Here is a 9,483-nt window from a genome sequence, read left to right as displayed (position 1 = left end):
TCAATGCATCTGCAACGTGTGCTAATGCAGGAGCTAAAATTCTAACAGTGAGAGTTAAAAAGAATAAAGATACAGAAGTAACAGTAACAGCCATCTTTGCTCCCTAGTCGCATCCTTCCCTTCCCACAATTTCCTCAAGTAGGACGCAAGCAAGCATATGAATTTAGTAGAAGGAAAAACCAAATCATAATCAGCTACTTTTACTATTACATGAGTCTTGCTCAACTCTTCCATTTTTCTTGTACTTCCTCTACACACCCCTCAGGCTCATTTCATGCTTTTAACGTACTACCAAGCACCCTCTGTCACTTCTGCATTACAAACCTCCTGCCTTTCTCCTACCTTGGTATTTCAACTGTCAGCCCTCTAACTACACTCTTCTGCCCTTACCTCACAACATAAAACTTTCTATGGAGTAGCTGCAAACACTCATGTAACAGAGAACCAAATCACTGTTTAGAGAGTCTCAGTATCACAGCTTGAAATTTTGGAGGTCATGAAAAAAGTTGTTATTGCTGATAAAGCCTGCAGAACATTCAAAGGAACAGCAAAAAGTGATGACGATGGATCAGTCCTACCAAGCACCCTGGATCCTATGGTAAGCAGGGCTAACAATTCAGCATCAGTTGTGATGCACATACCCTTCTCTTAAAAAATGGTATGCTGCAGAGTTCGGAAGCTATTTCAGGAAACACTAGCTCACAGGGAATTGGTGCAGGATTTAAGCTGTGTCAACGAAAACAAGCAAAGTTTGAAAACCCCAGATATTCACACAATTATCAGCCTTGCTATCACATCTTACTCTCCAAACCATTCTTGCAGTAAGGAAGCAGTTTTTCACCCAAGCTCACCATCATCTGGCACCGGAGATGTTCCTGTGCTCCACAAGGAATCTTATCTACACAGACATGGAGAGAATCATTTCAAGACAGTCTAACTTTTCCTGAGACAACCTCTGAGTAGGTTCTCTGCTCTCTGGTGCACTGAGCTCTGCAGCAATCACCTGTTGACTATGCCATGCTGTGCAAAAACCAAAAGGACGGTATTTTCCCATACTTTTTAAACAGCTATATGCCACCGCCAATCTCTAATACACACTGTGGGCTGCGTAAGATGGCCATAGGACTGACAAGTTTAGAGCCATCAACAAACACAAGAATGGAGCCAAAAGGAAGGACATGAGATGATCAATGTCTCTGCTGCATTCTCAGGCCTAAGCTAGGAGGGCTTCTTTTCAGAATGGTAAGTTATCATAAGGAGATTCAACAGAAATAGTTTTTGGTCAAGTTTAGCTCCCTGAACCAGTTCTTCAAGCTTTAAATTAGTACAAGGGAGACAGAAAACTCAGCAATCGGGCAAAGAAATAACAGACTTTCGGCAGGATTGGCCCAGCTTTATCAAACTGCACTTGAAGCTCAAAGGAACAGTGTAGTTCGATCAGCCGAGCAATGCTCAGTAAAACACCATCAATACCCCCTCACAACCACGGCTTAACAAAATACAGCATTTCATCAGCTGAGCCACAGCAACACCCCACACGTGGTCTCAGCCCAAGGCACAAATAAAGTACAAACACCAAGTCATTGCTTTGGAGTAAAAGTGACTTAGTTAATTATTATCATCCCCCCCCGTAAAAGAATACCAAATCCCAACAAGATGATTCATGTTATCCTAAAGAAGCTTGCCTTAAAACAATCACAAAAATCTTTTTGTATGAATTCTACGAACCCTCAGATGTAGGTGAAACTGCTTCATTTTGTCTGGTAAAAACATCCATCAGATTACTCCAGCTTCTTGGGAATAGCCAGGCTGTAGTTCCCAAAGGGGCTTCTAGCAAAGACTGCTCTTTGAGTTACTTTGTTGCAAAAACACATGGGGGTAAAACATTTACAATGGAAACACTATTCCTAGCCTACAACTCTTGATTTGAACTCTAATGAATTTAAATGTATTTCTTTGAAGAATAAACAGTAACAATCTTCACCCATATTTGCAGATTCTGCTGTTTTCCTTTCCTAAAAACATTTGCTTGTATTCCAGCTCCTACTGTGTTTGATCTAGCTGCAGCATGGTCAACTGCCGGCAAATTACACTGCCATTTTTCCCCGTGCATAACCAAGTAAGCTGAAGATACAAGGAGCAGCTGATCACCACTGGTTTACCTTCAAAGAAAATTACTGTTCAGCCTACAGGCTCTCACGGGATCTTTAAAGATAAAGCTGAGGACTACTGTAACTTCTAAATAAACAGAGTAATGCTGAAGAACCTCTCATTAAGTGAACAAGGGCAGCAAATGCAAGATTTCCTAATTCCATACCCAGTTTTACATAAAGGTCTGGTTAGTGTACTATGTTCTCTAGCTTATCCTCAAACAAGCTTTTTGAATCAAAACCACCAAAATTAATGACAAGAAGGTCTACTTCTGTAAATTGTTTTTTCCCAGGAAGACTCTAGGCAATGTATATAATTAAACATGTATTTCGGGGACAGAAAGCCTCAAAGAGCTCTGTATATTCTCCTCTCCATATATACGGTAGGATCATTCTTAAGGCAAAATAAAAACAGTCAAGTACGTAATACAGAGTATATGCATAATGAGTTCAACAAAGCACTTTGAAGTGATTAAACAATAATCCTTCTCAAATTCAAAATACTGCCACTAATGCTGCTTACAAAAAAAGCACTGCTTTTATGCAGCACTACTTCCATTTGCAAGCAGAAGCACTAATGACCAAAAACCCCCCCAACAACCAAACCCCCACAACCTTAGAGGACCAAACACATTCTACAAAACTATGTATCCTCTACATGTCAGTAATTATGAAGTCAGATGTAAACATTAATTATCTTAGTTGCTTATGAACCAATTCTAACATTGTGATTAATTTCTCATCATCTTCAATATAACATTCCTACTCAGTCACTTTTATGCCCAGAATTTATCAATAGCAATGTAAGCAGCCTTCGTCTTGCCACTAGGTTACTTAGTTTATCCTTTGACAATTTATATGAACAAATAATTTTAGCCTGTATACACATACCAAAAGACTTTCAAAGACAGCTGGGAAAAAAACAAGTACTATAAGCAAAAATCTTATCCTGTGTGCTTATGCCAGGAACAGGCAAAAATGCAGTGTCATTTAGCCTTCTGTGTTGACAACTGCAAGATTTGGACACCATCCTACAAAACCCTGAGATTTGGAAGCAGCATACTACCTCCCAGCTCCTGGCTTCGGCTTTTGCAAGCAAATCATACTGAACAAATGACGTACTTAAAAAGTAACTTTTTTTTCAGGTGCCCTGCTCTATTTGACCATACAGCTACAGAAGCATTTCAGCCACTTCAAGAAGCAGGTAAGATCAAAATAGCTTTTTTCAGAAATAGATAGGCCCAGATTATCTAGAATTCAGACAAACGTCAAGGTGAAAAACCTAGCGAAGAAGAGAAGGTTTTATTCACCCCAGCCAGAATCAGGACTAACTGAACATCACAAGGAATAGTTGAGCACCAAAAGAAAGTCTCATTCAGAATCAGTAGCTTAAGAAGACCTTCAAGACACCAGAGAAACAACAGAAGTAGATTTCAGTTGCAAGAGGCAGGAAAGAACATCTTATAAAATGCTTGGAGGGAGGGAAGCCACTACCTTTATCACACAAAAGAGAGCAGTATCAAAGTACAAGTAAAACACTACGGAATTTTGAATAACATACATGTAACATACATGCTGTAATCTCAGCCACAGTTGCTTAACTGTCATATTTACTGGTTCTGTTGTAGGTTGGTTGGTCAGGCGTTTTTGGTTTTTTAATAAACAATACAACATTTTTGGGCAGCACGGTTGTTTCCAACTATTTCTTAGCACCATTTGGTCAGCCTATAGGGGCAGAACCAGAGGGTGCGCATCAGAGCACAAGAATTCCAGATGCAAAGCAGTCTCTCCCGATTTCACCAGCTCCATGAAAGCCAGGATGGTGCTTCTGAGGCTGCAAGTCTTCACCTTAGTGTTTCTACAGGCAGTACCAAACAACAGAACTGTAGAGTTTATTGTTCACTGGATTGCTTTCAGATCAGATTCAAAAATTACAGCATTACTAAAAATAATCTTCCAAGTAAGAAGACAATTTGCAATCTAGCATGCCAATCACAACAGTCTGTGTTACAGTAAGTACTCAGTATTTATTTAAACATACAGATTTTCAGAGTTCTGCTAATGTTTCCCTAGAAAGAAGAATGGGATTTTAGATATTACAACTTGTTTAAAGCATTTAAGTTTCTCAATAATTCAAGCTATTATTAAGTGCACCCATCTTAGGAAAACCGAGACTAGTTCAGGATAACATGCCTGTGGCATGCTAGGTTTCAGTGACATCCATTTGGAAAAAATAAGGTAAGAAAAAATCAGACTGTTGAAATCTGACACTGCTCCTGCTATGGAATTTCCAAGTACTGTGTGAAATAAGCAGAGCATTTTGTGTTCCAAATCATCAGAACGGTTAATTTTTAAGTTACCTTTCAGCTGACTGTTAACTGTACACATGATCACCACTCAAACCTGCTCATGTCTGTGTGAGAACCCAGCAGCTGTTTCTTTTCTAGGGAACTGCAATATTCTTTTGGACCCCCTACAGCGCCAGAGGCTGCTTCTCAAATGCCAAAATACCCTCGCCTCTTTGTAGTCTCCTGAACACAGCCCCAGCATTGCTCAGCGAGTTCTACAGCAGGGAATACCCTCAGGTGTAATCTAGAGCTTCCCTGCCCCAGCTTCAGCAACCTAGGAATATGAATTCTAGCAAACACAAAGACTATCTTGGTCATCCCAGTTTTGCTATGACAAAACTTAGGAAATGGGGAGAGGAGGAGAGTTCCTGGTACCACGTGTCTCCCTTCCCCATGAAGAACAGGGTTATGCTGTTTGTTGGTACAAAACAGTCAATGCCCACACTATCCCCATGGTTTTTATTTGATGTTCAGAGATTTAATAGTTAGAAATAGTGCATGATAGAAGAAAGGTACTGACTATGACTATACTATAAACATTGTGTACAGTTTTATTTAACATTTAAAAGTCCTAAAATAAGTCAACATCACACAACCTACATCACCTACTAATTTCATCCTCACAAATGTTTGCCTGCACTGTGCAAATGGGGCAGAAGGAAAAGCTCTACGAAATAGAGACATTGACTCCACTCCAAATACTTGTGAATGCCATTTTTGAGGTAACAGAGCACTCGGGTTCTATGTACACCTTGGCTGCGGAATAACACTTCTCTCATTTCAGTACCTGTGCTCTCTAGTTACTTTTATGCAACATACCAGCCCTGTCACTGCACAATATCAAACATTCCTTAGTAAAGAAACTCACAAGATCAATTCTTTTTTGTTCTTGGCACAGGACAACATCACAACACCCACCTCTTAGATACGAGATTAGCATACCTCCAGCACAGAATGATACTGGCACACAGGCCTGAAATCAGCTTATCAGGGTAGCGCTGAACACAGTGAACCAGCTTGGATCCAAGCTGTACTGTCCTGGATTCAGAGGACTAGTGAGTACTGGTGGAGGTGCATCAGCAGATCTTACTGTCTGATGCAATGCTTGTGGGAAGAGGAGGAAGGTTTGATGAGAGCAAGCCAGCTGTGTGCAACTGCTACCACTGTGTTAGGCTCTCCAGCACACAGTAAATCATTTATATTATTGGTTTTACTCCCCACTCTTCCAGTCTCCCCTTGTCTTAGATAAGGGTTTGAAATATAGCTGCTACCCATATACTTTGCTGTAACAAAGTAAGATTCTAGGACAAGGATGGATGAAAAGACAAGTAAGTCTTGGTTAGCAAGCCAGGGGAGCCTATCTTTAGCTTTTCACATGGAAATCTGGTTTTGCAAAGCAGAACAGGGAACAGAGTTTCAGGGTAAAACTTAGACACGACCCTACTACAGGCAGAAGAGAAACAAGCCCTGGTCAGTCAAGCAGGTAGATGCTGCTGTTTACTATGAGACCAACCTAACAAACAAACCCAAAAAACAAAAAACAAAACAGAACACCTCTTCAGTTCTTATTTGAGGATTATTTTAACAGATAGGAAGTTCAGAAGTTAAAACCACTTCCTCAATAAGCCCACAGAGCATTCAAGTACAGTGATGAGTCTACAAGAGCAACACTTGGTCCTCCTTACACTAGAGCTAGTGAGCAACAGGTTAGTCTTTTAAGGCTAAAGTATTGTGAATAGTAAGCAAATTGTTTCTTCCTGTCAAGTTATTGCCACTTGCTTTGTAGGACACTCAAACTGAAACCTAGTGGTCAAGAGCTTCTTTAAATCCAGAGTGGACTTTTTTTTTTTTTAATTTATTTAAAAAAAACCCACACTTGCTCAAGTCCCAGGCAAATAAAATTACTCAGAAATTTAATATAGGTAAAACACCTCCAAAAGAACAGAGAAGCCTAAACTGCTTTAATACATCTTTAGAAAAAAAGACACTGGAGTAGATGATTCCTTTAATCCCACACAGCTGAGACATTTTGACAGCAGATTTTTACCAGAAAGCTTTCATTTTGCTTGTCCTCCATCTCCAGGCACCACAATTTTTCCCTTTTCTCCACCTCTCGAACAGACTATGTACCTTGATAACAAACAGTCTCTCTTCCCCTCACCCAAATTATTTTTTCCTACACAACTGGAAACAGCTTTAGTGCACAGAAGAACATGTCACACACTGTCTACCTTTAGGCCAGCAAGCAGTGCAGCACAAACAAGGCAGCTGTTTTGAAGGAGATGACAGCCACACTACTGCGTTTCGGGGGTTTTACTTCAGAATATAGTTCTGTAGTATAATCCTGTGGACTTGCCACTCAGTGGCTGGGGTGCATCATCCAGTTTTATTTCATCCTAAAGCAACCCAGTTCTTACACTCCAAGGCAGGTCTGCAGTGTGCACTAAGGTGCAGAGGAGACCCCCTTAATTGCGTATTTCTAAGCTGAACTCTCTGTGTAGATGCACCAATCAAAGACTAATTCATTTATAAAATAGACTGGACCAGCTTATTTTCTAAAGCATGTATTAGTGAATGTGAACAAGATCAGAACTGCATTCTGGTGCGATACATTATTATTGACAGGCTGTCAATTACATAGAAAAAAACCTATTTCTCCAGGATATCTAAAAAACTTTTTAAAAATCACACACCTTAAGAAACAAGCTCAGTCCAACTACACCACATGGTTCACCATCCTTTTATGATGACTTCAACATCAAACAAGATACAGAAATGCTTTTCCATCAAGAAGAATTCAAGATGTTTATATAAGAACAACTCATATTAATCTTTAAGCATAGTATCCATGGAAAACACTAGTAGAGAGGCTCTTAAGCTCCAGTTACAAAATGAGTACTGGGGCCTTCTGTTCGTTTCGGCATTTATAGAGCACCAGTACCTTCACCTGTTAGAAACGTCAAATAGAGATGCTCAAGATGAAACTATGCTTGGAATCAAGTGATAATAATAATCAATGCCAAGCAAAAAAAACAACCCTACACTACCTTTTTATTTATTACCTGCTCCTGCTTTAATCCATCTCTGGATTTGGTTTTTTGGTCAACAGTATTTCATGTGTTCTGACAGTTGTGCTCACGACACTTTCTGCTGCACAAGAATGGAAAGACTACACATGAAAAAAGGGAAGTATAAATACCAGAGATCATGGTATCACCCTGTTTCAAAAAGCATTCTTGTTTAAATAAAAAAAACAATTTTCCAGTTTAAAAAGCAGCATTTCTGAGAAACACTCGACAAGACAGGATATTTCAGTACAGAGCTGAACCTGAACAAGCTACGTTTCACACAATAGCTTAATGGAGAGGGAACACAGATGTAATCATACAGTTTGCAGCTCTAGTACAGTAAGCAAAACAAGAGGCTAAGTGCTTCTGTTCAGCAGCATAGCAGTCATTTTAAAAATACCATTACAGGTCCACCTAAAATGAACACTGTAGAGAGGGCAATAGTGGTTGAACCATTGAAACAATGGAGGTTTCAATCAAAAAAATAAAAAAAATTGCATTTACTCATAGCACCCGTTCTCTTCCACAGTATCAAACATGCTTCCAACGCCAGTGAGCCCCCAGCTCTGTTCTCCTGGCCCCTTCCTACTCCCAGCATGGTTGGAAAAGTCACAAGGAGTAAAGGCAACGGCTAAGAGGTTACAGAGTGTGTGCTATCAGCACAAGGGATTCTTCCTGGCACACTTTTGGGAATAGACTAGAAGAGAATTACTGATCATCCTCTAGCTTTATAGCCCAGAGTTGAGATGACAGAGCATGATCCACACTCATTTTGAGAATTGTCACATTCCTCCCTCCTCCTTTCAAAAGCATATCATAGAACTAGCACAGCACAAAGTTCTACACATACTGCAATTTTACTTTGATCTCAAGAATGAAACAAATCTAGACTTCATCCTCTAATCAACAATCTCTTCAATTCACATCTGAAATGCTATCCAAGGCACTGTTGGGGGAAATAAAAAAAATAGGCTTTAGATCACAATTAAATTCATATACTCACTGAAGGAACACAAATTGAGAAACCTTAACTAAGTAGTCTAGCAAACAATGTTCACTTCAACTTCAAGTCTGACACAGCAAAAAATACGTTGGTGGAGTTGGTAGCATTGTTATGGTCAGTTTTTTCTTTTACAGGACAGTAAGACACAGCTTTTCTCCAGAGTCATGCAATTCAAAAATCTATCTCAGCTTCAGCTCTTTTGATTAACTGGAGGCACTCACTCTACCTTGCAGCACCCTCCACACTCCCCACGTACTGTCACGCTGAGGATCTGGCTGGCCTGAGACCATGCCCACGTGAGTCACCAGGGCTCGCAGGCTGCCTGCCCCGCAGCAGGAGGCCAGGCCCTGTTCCCAGCCCCGGGTGCCCACCACGTCCCTGGCCTGCGAGCAAGCGCACCATCAGGAGGCCTGGCAGCAGCTAAAGGCACCAAGTGTTCTGGCTCAACAGATGCAGATTTTCCCACAAAGCAGAGTTTAACACCCCCACCCCCCCTGCCAAAACCTACTAGCTCTACTGCTAACATGCTATGAAGACCAATACTAATGCATTATTCTCACTTATAGGCAGAGCATAGCAATACTAGCTTAACCACACTGTAGATCTTTGTCTTCAGTCAAATTAGTCTTTCAACAACATCCATCTTAGGAAGATTTGCATTTTTTTTAAATACTATTTCACACTTTCAAGAGTTTAAAAGCATCTCTGAAAACACAGCCAAATCAATAATCATCTTCATCTTCAAAAAGCAAAATTAAGGAGTTCCGAAGCATTGGTTTCATAGCCTAGAATAACATTTAACACATCTAGTGCTGCTTTTCCTGCAAAGTTTGCATAGGAGCCCAAGTAAACAGTCACAGTGAATGGGTAAAATGTGAGATTGGCCCTTTAGTTAGAAAATAATAAGGGGGGGG

The sequence above is a fragment of the Phaethon lepturus genome, unplaced genomic scaffold, assembly GCF_000687285.1.
Source record: "Phaethon lepturus isolate BGI_N335 unplaced genomic scaffold, ASM68728v1 scaffold30476, whole genome shotgun sequence".
In the NCBI taxonomy this organism is placed as follows: domain Eukaryota; kingdom Metazoa; phylum Chordata; class Aves; order Phaethontiformes; family Phaethontidae; genus Phaethon; species Phaethon lepturus.
This window is presented reverse-complemented; position numbering follows the sequence as displayed.